Below are 8970 nucleotides of genomic sequence, written 5' to 3'. Positions count from 1 at the left end.
AGGTAAATAGGGCAGCTTCGTCTCCAATTCCCCTTCTCTTGGCAATAAAAGCAGATTGACTCTTTTGGAACAGCACACGGAACTACTTCTGACTTTTCCTTTCTCTTATGATCAAACTTTTCGATCATGGCATGCCTTTTGTTGCCATTGCCTATATCCATAGAGGTCTGGAAGATAGATCCACCAATCAACTTTGCTTTTCCAGTGCGCCAAATCATTGTTGATTCAGTAGCAATAAGCATATAGGTGAGATCAATGAGGGTTACGTCATGGTTCATCATATAGTACTCTCTTATGAACTCACTATATGAGTCAGGAAGTGACTGAAGAACCTAGTCTACAGCCAGCTCCTCGCAGACAACAGATCCCAACATTCTTAATCTATCAGTGTGTGACTTCATCTCTAGGATGTGTGCACACACTGCCTTTCCTTCTTCATGTTTACTTGCCAAAAGGGCTTGAGTGAGTTTGAACTTTTCAATCTTTTGAACTTGTGGGTTAGGGAGAATAATAGGAGGAGGTGGAGGAAGTGAAGCATGATCTCGTGCTCCTCGATCAAATCATGGAATATCATCTTCATGTGAAAGGCTTGTTCCACGGGATTTGGGAAGACCATAGTTGTCATTCTTTGACATCTACAAAACGGGAGAAAAATTAAATTCAAGTTAGTTGATTGATTGAGTCCTTAATAAATCACCCAAATGAGATATTAAGGCTAGGACCCAACACAATACTCTACAACTTAGAAAAGGGATGTCGTAATCTAGTTGCAGAATATTTGAAGGTAAGTGAATGACGATTCACTAATTTCCACCATGAAAAACGAAAAACATATTAAGTTTTAAATCTATTGAAAATTCCTAGATCTTTTGAGATTCATTGAACTTTTCAATGGCATGTTTAAATCTCGATATGCCCCTCTAGTTTGTGACTAGGATACCGAGGATCACAAAGCGGGTGTGAATAACCATGCAAACTTACATGGTGCCCCCACATGTTACAGTCATCTATTCGATGTGCCGTTTAACCACACACGCTCCACCGAACTATGACAAACATTGAGTCACCCTTTGCTACCTTTGCTTAGAACCATTTAGTGTGCCGGTTAAACACACACGCTCCACTAACGTCTTCGCAAGGGCACAAAGTGTAATTTCATGGAATTACATCAATTCACTTTTGCCTAAAGTAACTAAGATTGGGAATTTGTAAAAGCATTTAGTTACTTTTGTACTTCATTATACTTATAAGGGAAGGTTTCTGTCCTATCCTACCCGTTCGGCTAACGACCCTCCACTAGTCAAGAGTGTGGTGGGTAAGAGTGGATACCCATTCAATCGCCATTTTATAGGCAATTTCCTTAAACACCCCTTATAGAACAGCTTCGTGAATGAGACCTACTAACAGTAAGTCTGACTTTTACTCATACATATATACATATATATATATATATATATATATATATATATATATATATATATATATATATATATATATATATTAGACTTTTAATGTTATATATAGTATAGGGTGTATTTTACACTTTTAATATACTAGGTGGTCAAATTTAATGATTATACTTTTAATTTAATTAAATTGTAAACCAAAACTTTTATGGGTTTATTAAGTCTCTTTTAATTATACACCTTAATTAATTAATAAAACCATAAGGGCGTGATTTGAACTTTTCAAAACAATACTAGGGTTTTAGAATTTAACATTTCTAAATTAAACTTTTAATCAACTTTTAAATTCCAAAACTTGAGGGCAAGTTTTGAAACATTTCAAAACAAAACCTTTAAGTTCAAATTTAAACCATAAAACTTACATGGGCACAAATGAAACTTTTTCACAACACAAGGATCAAATAACAAACAATAGAAATTAAACAATTAATTTTGTCATTATCTATATTTGACCTAATTTCAATTTCTTGCAAGATAAGTTACCCAATTAATACAAATAATCAATCTTTAATCATATAAGGAAGTTATTATCTAATCAATTGGTAATTATCTTTTGTTTAATCAAGGATATACTCAAATAGAAGATAAAATTAGAATATTAAAGACCCAAAACAATTAAGGCAAGTATCCTCAAGCAAAACAGCAAGAAATCCCGAAATCTGCTCTTACTGACACTCGAACTCGCCGAGTTCATCAGTCAGGGAGCCAAAAAATCAATTTTGAAGCTTGAAAAAATAACCAAGGCATCAATACAATAAAAACCAATCAAGGCTCTGATACCACTGATGGGTTTTAGCCATAAGAACATCCTATGTGCTCATGCAAACCCAAATGCTTGGATCTAGGTTTCTCTATTGTACATGTAATTCATCCAAGACTTTAAACCCTAGATCTAGCATACAATTAATCATATTAACATGTGAAAGGGTTTTTAGATCTTATCTTGATTGTTATGTAGCAATAACAATCTCAAATCCTCCTTGTAATGACTTTAGAAAGCTTAGAGTCACAAGTGTCACTCCTCTAATGGCTTACAAACACCAAGAGCAAGATGATGAAGAATAATGAGAGAGGAGGCTGCCTAAAACGTCCAGAAACCCTAGTGGAACTCTTCTCCACGTTTTTGGGGCTTAAGGGTACTATATATACATGTAGGCTATTAGGGTTTTCAACAAGGAAACCCTAATCTGACTGCTTAAGCCCTAAGCAGCCCATGGAGCCTTTTAGAATATCCCTTGGACGATTTCTAATGGATTTCCCCATAGAATTCGTCCAACCTATTATTCCAAGGTAATCCATAGCCCAAATGCAATTATCTTATAATTACAGTTCCAGTCCCTTAAGTTTAATTAATCTCTTTTAGCCACAAAATTAATTATCAATTAATTCTTGACTAATATTAATTAAACAATATGATTTGTCCTTTAATATATTATTCTCATAATATATTAATAAATCATAATTAATCTTCTCTCTCCATAATTCATCCTATCAAGTTTCTTTGGTGAAGGCAACCCAAAAGGACCATTCACCATCGGGTCAAGTACATACCAAAATAGTTATGGACTTAGACACTACTCCAACAAGTCCTTGTGACTTAGGGTCTTGAGAGGATGGCTTGAGACAAATACGAGTTGGTGTGGAAGGTAGTATTGGGCCCGTACTACTGAAAGAATGTGATCCGTACGTGGCTCAAGAACGAATCTTAAGGAACTAAGGAACTTGTATGAGTGTGTGGATGTCGGTGTATGCACTTTAGCCTGAATTTTGATGGTTTTCTTGTGTATTTCAGTATGGTGGTTACCCGAGGTTCAGCCTCCAACGACCCCGAGAGGCCGAGTGCCAATGATGATGAGATCTGAAGGATAATTGTTGTTGAGGTGGCCACAACAATCAGAGGGGCTATTCCAGAGATGTTTGGATCTATCAAGACCATGTTGATTGAGAGTTTTGATGAGCTTTATGTTGTCGTCACTAAGGCTGCTGCTGCCGCAACCACTATAGTTGTTGTTGTTGCTAGACTGTAGGGGGGTGATTCGTTGTGGTACCAACAGTTCAACAACACGAAGCCACCTGAGTTTGATGGGACCCGGGATCTGATTGCTGCTATGAGATGGATCTATGATGTCAAGGGATGTTTTTACACTTGCTCCTATCTGGTTGGTGGAAGTTTGTGACAACCAATTATACTACCTGAAAAGCATTTTGCGATGACTTAGGAGAGGTTTACTGAGATGTTCAGGGATGAGTTTGTACCCGTGGTTGAGCAAGAAAGATTGGCCCAGGAGTTCCTATCTCTCAAGCAGAAGACGGAGACTGTGACTAAGATCATGAGGATGTTTCATGAGAGGGTCTTGTTTTTCCCTGAGCATGTGTCCACAGAGTAGGCACGTGTGAGTCGGTATTTGAGCATTCTAAGGAGGGATATTTGTGAGTTTGTGGTGAACACTACATATCGGACATCGGCTAAGCTGCAAACGAATGCCAAGAGGAGAAAGATTGAGTTGGAGACCTAGCAGAGGGAGGAGAAGGAGACCCAGGTGAGAGATAGGAGGCCAGTATAGTCATAACTGACGACTAAGCAGCCCAAGCCCGCTGATCAGATCACTTGTGGAACGTGCGGTAAAGGAAATGAGGGACCCTGTCGGACAGGATCGTCTTGCTACTTGTATGGCAAGCAGGGGCATTTGGCTAGGGATTGCCCCAAGGGATTTCAGGTTTTCTTCAATTGCAACCAGATAGGTCACATGAGGGCCGAGTGTCCTCAGCTTGCATCTAGGGCGGTTCAGACTCCGCCCCCCGCGACCCTACGTATTACTGATAGCCGGCAGGGGCAGGTCGAGGCACCAAGGAATCGAGGGAGAGCATTTTAGTTGATAGCAAAGGAGGACGGAGTAGCTCCAGATGTCATGGATGGTATGTTTGTTTTTATTATTTTTTATGATTTATTTATGTTGCTTATATTATTGATTGTGTAGGTGCTTTTCTTGTGAATTATATACCTGCATTTGTGCTATTTGACTCGGGAGAAAATCAGTCTTTTTGTCGTCATCATTTTGTCGTGAGTTTACTATTGCACGAGATACGTTGAGTAGGTCCTTGAGGCTCTCTATACCTGACGAGCGTCCGGTCTCCACTACTGATATCTACCGGGGTTGTATGTTTGATATATTTGACATTGGTTATCCAATAGATCTTATCCCTATTGCTATGGGAGATGTCTGCGTGATCGTGGGTATGGATTGATTAAGCCGGTTTGGGGATCTGATCGACTGTGAGCGTCATATGGTGACGATTTGAGACCTTAGTGGAGGAGTGTTGAGTATCTATGGTGAGGGTACTAGGTTGGTATTAGCTTTCTGTTCCACCGCTAGGGCGGGACAGAGTTTGCAGCATAGGTGTATGAGATATCTGGCGTATATAGTGGATACTCGGGTTGAGGAGAAGGGATCAACTTCTATTTCTAATATTCTTGTGGTACTCGAATTTCCTGATGTTATTCCTAAGGAGTTACCAGGTGTGCCCCCTGCGAGGCAAGTGGAGTTTTGGATTGATCTAATTCTGGTTGCGGCGTCGATTGCCAAGGCACTGTATCTCCTTGCACCTCTTGAGATGCAAGAGTTATCCTCTCAGCTGTAGGAGTTGTTAGGAAAAGGGTTTATTCGGCCGAGCAATTCTCCTTGGGGAGCACCAATCCTTTTTGTCAGAAAGAAGGATCGTTCACACCAGATGTGCATCGATTACTGGGGGTTGAACAAGCTAACTATGCAAAACCGTTATCCATTGCCGAGGATTGATGATCTCTTTGACCAGCATAGGGGCATCTTGGTTTCCCAAAATCGATTTGAGGTCCGACTACCATCAGATGAGGATTCGAGAAGAGGATATTCAGATGACGGCCTTTCGAACTCGCTATGGGCATTACAAGTTTGTAGTTATGCCTTTTTGGCTCACCAACGCACCGGCGACATTCATGGATCTCATAAACTGGGTGTGCAGGCCCATGTTGGATCGATTGGTGATTGTCTTCGTTGATGACATTCTGGTCTATACAAATACCAAAGAGTAGGATGAGGAGCAATTGATTGATATTCTTGGGGTTTTGAGGATGGAGAGGCTCTACGCCAAGTTCTCCAAGTGCGACTTTTGGTTGCGTGAGGTTCAGTTTCTGGGACACCTTGTCAACAAGAACGGTATCTTGGTTGACCTAGCCAAGATAGAGGCAGTGATGTAGAGGGAAGTGTTGAGATCTCCATCTAAGATTTGAAGCTTCCTTGGTTTGGCGGGATATTATCGGAGATTCATTAGAGATTTATCCAATATTGATGTTCCTCTCACCAGGTTGACAAGGAAGGATGTTGTGTTTAGTTGGGGGCCTGAGCAGCAAACATCATTCGAGGCTCTTCGCCAGAGACTATGTGAGGCACCGGTACTTTCCCTCCCTAAGGGAGTTGAGGATTTCGTGGTCTACTATGAAGCATCCATTGCAAGGTTGGGTGGGTGTTGATGCAGAGGGGGCATGTGATTGCCTACACTTTAAAACAACTGAAGCCTCACGCAGCGAAGTATCCCACACAAAATTTGGAGTTGGGGGCAGTGGTTTCTAGATGTGTGCATGAGGATGACTGTGATGACCCCGATTTTAGAGATTATCATAGAAGTGTAGTCAGAGGCCATAAAAGAAGAAAATCAGAAAAGTGAGCGGGTGATCAGCCAGATTTCAGCCTTTGATATAGACAACCAAGGGCTTTTGACTCTTCATGGGTGGGTTTGGGTACCATATGTGGGTGGGGCCCGACGAATTTTGATGGAGGAGGCCCACAAGTTGAGATTTTCCATTCATCCAGGGGCTACCAAGATGTATCCCGACCTGAATATGTGGCCTAGTTTGTGGAGCGATGTTTAACCTGTCGGAAGGTCAAGGCCGAGCACTAGCGCCCTTATGTCAAATTGCAGCCTTTGGAGGTTCCCATATGGAAGTGGGAGCAGATCACCATGGATTTTATTACGAAGTTGCCAAAGACTATGAGATGTGTTGACGCTATTTGGGTGCTAATGGATCGTTTGACGAAGAGTGCTCACTTCCTAGACATTAGTGAGAGCTCTTCAGCAGAAAAGCTAGCTGAGATTTATGTTCGAGAGGTGGTGGCTCGACATGGGGTGACAACTTCGATTGTATCAGACAGGGATGTGCGTTTTACTTCCAGGTTCTAGAAGAGGTTCCACGAGGAGTTGTGTACCCGACTACACTTCAGTACTGCATATCATCCATAGACTGACGGGCAGACTATTCAGATGTTCGAGGATATGCTACGTGCCTATATTATTCACTTTGGTGGGAGTTGGGACTCCTATCTCTCGTTGGCTGAGTTTTCTTATAACAACAACCATCATGCCAATATCGGCATGCCCCCCTCCTTGAGCTTCTGTATGGAAGGAGATGTTGGACTCATATTTGTTAGGGCGAGGTTGGACAGAGGGTCATGGGGAGCATGAAGTTAGTGCTCAAGACGACCGAGCTTATACAACAAATTAGACAGAAATTGTTGATGGCTCAGAGCCGCTAGAAGAGTTATGCAGATCGGCGACGCTTTGAGCTAGAGTTTCAGGTGTGAGATTTGGTGCTTCTGAAGGTGTCACCATGGAAGGGTGTTATCCGCTTCAGGAAGCAGGGCAAGCTGGGACCCATGTTTATTAGCCCTTTTCGAGTTTTGGCACGTATGGGAAAAATGGCTTACCGGTTGGAGATACCGAAGGAGTTGAGACAGATTCATGATACCTTCCATGTTTCCAAGCTGAGGAAGTGTATAGCCGACGAGATAGCTATGGTCCCTTTGGAGGACATTCAGGTCGATGATCGCCTGAACTACGTTGAGAAGCCCGTGACAATTCGGGATCGGAGAGTTAAGAACTTGAGGAACAATGTAGTAAACTTGGTCAAAGTTCAGTGGCAACATCGGAAAGGCTCGGAGTGGACGTAGGAACTTGAGTCTGAGATATGCGAGCACTATCCTAAGATGTTTCCCGAGGATGACTTCGAGGGCGAAGTTTGATTCTAGTGGGGGAGAACTGTAACGTCCGATTATCAAGTATTATCATTTCTAGCTCTTAACTTTATCAAAGTTGCATAATTGGTCCCTTGTGGTAAAAGCTTCACGTTTTAGCCGTACGTTGGGCGTACTAGAGGGTACGCGCAACGTACTCGTGTAATGTGGGATTGCAAATGTTTTGCTAGTACGTTGGGCATACGTGTGGTACGCCGGGCATACTAGCCCAATCACTAAACCCTAACTTTAAGTGTTGCTCCTTATTTAAGCAACCTTATACCTCCCTTGGAATATCCTTATCAACCACCATTCCCTCCTCAAACCCTAATCTCGAGTCTAAGCTTGCTAGTGAGAGTTTGGGAGCTTATTAAGTGATTTTGGTACATGTTGTAGAAGGAGGCTAGAGAAGAAGGAGTCGTTGCTTGCAAGCTTGAAGATGCATAAACCACTCCTCATTGTGCATCTTTTTCAGGTATAAAGTTTATACCTTGATGGGTTTCCTATTTGATATCCATGGATGAGTTTTATGAGGTTTTCCCCCAAGTTTGGATCTTTATGAGTTTGGAGCACTCCATAGAATATTTGTTGTCCTTTCATGCATTTTAGGACTTGTAGATTCATAAAAATGGTTGCTTGATCATTTCCTATGGCCCATGCATAAGTAAAGTGACTTAGAGTGTCATGGAAGTTAGAGTTCCTTTTCTAGCCATGTAAAGGCTTAAAGTCGATGACTTTATGGATTAAGACACCCTAGGATGGTTAGATCTGAAGTTGGGTTAGATGTCTTTATGGATTAAGACACAAAAGTTGGTAAAGTTGAATCAGATGGAGTACGTCGGGCGTAATCCTGGGCGTAGCCAGTTCCGTCCCCGACTGGTCGCTGTTCGAGTAGTACGCCCCATGTAAGAAAGAGTATGCCCATCATACACGATGGGCAGTTGACTTCTGACTTTTGGTCAAGATTTAGGGTTTTGGACCATGGAAGGGGCAAAATGGTCTTTTTTTCCCTTAAAGGACTTAGTTGTGGGACTTGGACTCTCAAGTTGAGTTTTGGACCTTAATTATTAATTAGGGTTAATTATTTTGTTGATTAGGTAGAGTCTAGTTCCGACAGTTCGGGTGTGAGATTTACATGTCGTCAGTATCAGGTGAGTCACCTCACTTATTCTTACCTGTGTGGTAGAATAATTGTATTTGTGATGACCATCTGGGTGTACTATTATTTTTGTATTGTGTTGTTATGTATGATTAAGACTACTAGATACTCTCCAGGGTTGCTGATAACCAATAGGACGTGTTGTTGCCCACTAGGACTATTGATAGTCTCCAAAGTTGTTGATAACCCAAAACTATTTATTATGTTTTGTTGTATGTGATATATTGAGGAACTCACTAAGCTTCGTGCTTATAATTATTGATTTATGTGTTTCAGGTACTTCCGATGATCCCAGGAAGGT

Source organism: Lactuca sativa, chromosome 8 (genome assembly GCF_002870075.4).
Source record: "Lactuca sativa cultivar Salinas chromosome 8, Lsat_Salinas_v11, whole genome shotgun sequence".
Classification (NCBI taxonomy): domain Eukaryota; kingdom Viridiplantae; phylum Streptophyta; class Magnoliopsida; order Asterales; family Asteraceae; genus Lactuca; species Lactuca sativa.
This window is presented reverse-complemented; position numbering follows the sequence as displayed.